The sequence below is a fragment of the Hypomesus transpacificus genome, chromosome 24 (assembly GCF_021917145.1).
Source record: "Hypomesus transpacificus isolate Combined female chromosome 24, fHypTra1, whole genome shotgun sequence".
Taxonomy (NCBI): domain Eukaryota; kingdom Metazoa; phylum Chordata; class Actinopteri; order Osmeriformes; family Osmeridae; genus Hypomesus; species Hypomesus transpacificus.
In genome coordinates this window covers 2,253,265-2,255,415 of record NC_061083.1, presented here as the reverse complement: position 1 = coordinate 2,255,415, position 2,151 = coordinate 2,253,265, and positions in this window count along the sequence as shown.

Genomic DNA, 2,151 nt, shown 5'->3' with positions numbered 1-2,151 from the left:
GGTGGAGAGGGGAGGAGAGGGTGCCTCAGTGTAGCTTAGTTAGAACCCTGATAAGATCACGCTGGGATTTTAGAAGCATGCTTTAATAAAACTTCAAGGGCAGATTTACAGAGGAAAAAGAAAGAGACTGAGAAGGAGAGCGAGAGACATACAGAGAGAGAGATAGATAGAGAGAGAGAGAGAGAGAGAGAGAGAGAGAGTGAGAGAGAGAGAGAGAGAGAGAGTAGCAGACAGACAGAGGAAAGGAGACAGAGAGAGAGGAAAAGTGAAAGGTAAACAAGAGAAGAGGTCATGACTAAACACTGATGCAACTTTTTCTTTATTTCGTCCATCCGTCCCATTCACTATCCAACACATCTAACCTTTTTAACCTTTGACCCCCCTCCACTCTTCCATGCAGTGAATCGGCTCCTGTGTCAATTGACTTTCAGACAAGACTCATTGTAAGGTGTAGATGGTCTGATGATGCCGGCTTTCTCCCACTCTAACTCGCAGATGTCTTATTGCGAAGCCATGGTAGATGTGAATGTGATTTATGGCAAAATCATTGTTTGGCCCACAGTGTTGAGCCATTTATCTCTCCCTGAACAGCAACTGGTTTGAAGAAAACAAATAAACCAGTTTAGTCCCAACGAAGACACGTTGGTGACGTTAGTGCGCCTTCTTCTTAATTCCTCTTCCCCCCCCCCCATCATCCCGTGCTCCTCTCTCCAACCACAACAGTGGAACTACAAATCAGTCCCAGCTGTCACCACTTTGATTTGATTGTAGAATATGCCAATCATGTTTGATGTTGCGCAAAATCAAATTCTAGTCACTTATTACTTCAGCCTCTGCGGAAAAAAACCTTTGTTGAGGACTCTTCTGTCACAGCGTCAGCACAACATGCCTCGAAGATCAGTCATGTGACCCCGACATCTCATCTCGTCGACCAAGCCAAGCGGAATGTTTCCTAATAACAGACTTTTCTTCATCTGAAGCGAATTTTGGTTGGAAGTTGGTCCAAGTCGGTCATAGGAAACATTCATTATCAGTGGATTTGATGGGATTTGATTTGGTTTGAGCAAAATGATGTCACTTCTACTCTACATTAACTACGGAAGTGTCATAGAGATCATTCCGATACAAATGATTTGGATCTTGTGTGTATAAAAATGGCTGAGGTAAAGTCGGTTATGTGTGCCTCTCCAGTGGTCCTTTCCATCTCTTTCTCTTTCTCTAACTACAACAGCACGTGTGTTCAAATTTGTTTTGGTCCAGTCATGTCGAAATGCGTTTGAGTTGCAGAAAACCAACAGGGAATAAAGAAAAGAAAGTCAGACAGCGTAACGGAATGAAGAAACAGCCGAGGGGTTTTATGAAAACTGTAAAAGATATGTCCAATGTAGGTCCTCCTTGTTCCAATGCTGGAGCGAAAACCGTTTCTTAGGCCCTTGAAACAGTTTTATGTGGGAGAAAAGAAATGGACCTTTATGAGCATGCTTTAGTATTTTGAATGGCATGAGAATGTTGTTTGTGTGTTTAAATCTGGGGGAGAACACACAGGTTTTGGGAGCATGTGTGTGTGTATAAGAGAGAGAAAGAGAGAGAGAGAGCATATGGATTACTCCAATGCTGCTGTCAGTTCAGTATGCTTTTGTCTCATTGACTGGGTGTGAAGACATGTTTGGAAGTGTCTGTGTAGGTGTACTAGAGTGTGACTGTGTGCCTGAGACTGCGTGTGTCTGGCACTTGTGTGTGTGTGTGTGTGAGAGACACAGAGAGAGAGAGAGAGAGAGAGAGAGAGAGAGAGAGAGAGAGAGAGAGAGAGAGAGAGAGAGAGAGAGAGTGGGAGGTGATGAGTCTGTGTTTCTCGTGTAATCTCGTCTCTTCATGCGTTCCTCAGACACTAAAAGCTTTCTATTTACTTTTCACACTGCGGTCGCCTCTCAGGAGAAGGAGATCTCCCAGCCTCCAGTCAGCCCAGCCTCCAGGGCCTCGCTCTGGACCTCAGGGATGTCTGGACAGCTGCCTCTACCCAGCCATACAAAGCCGACGTGTAACAAAGCGTCAACACGTAAAACGCCTCATTGACTTTCCCTCGGCTCGGAAAGACCTGCCGAAAGCCCTTTGGGGCTGCGAGAGCTCTTTCTCTTTACATTTACATTTAGT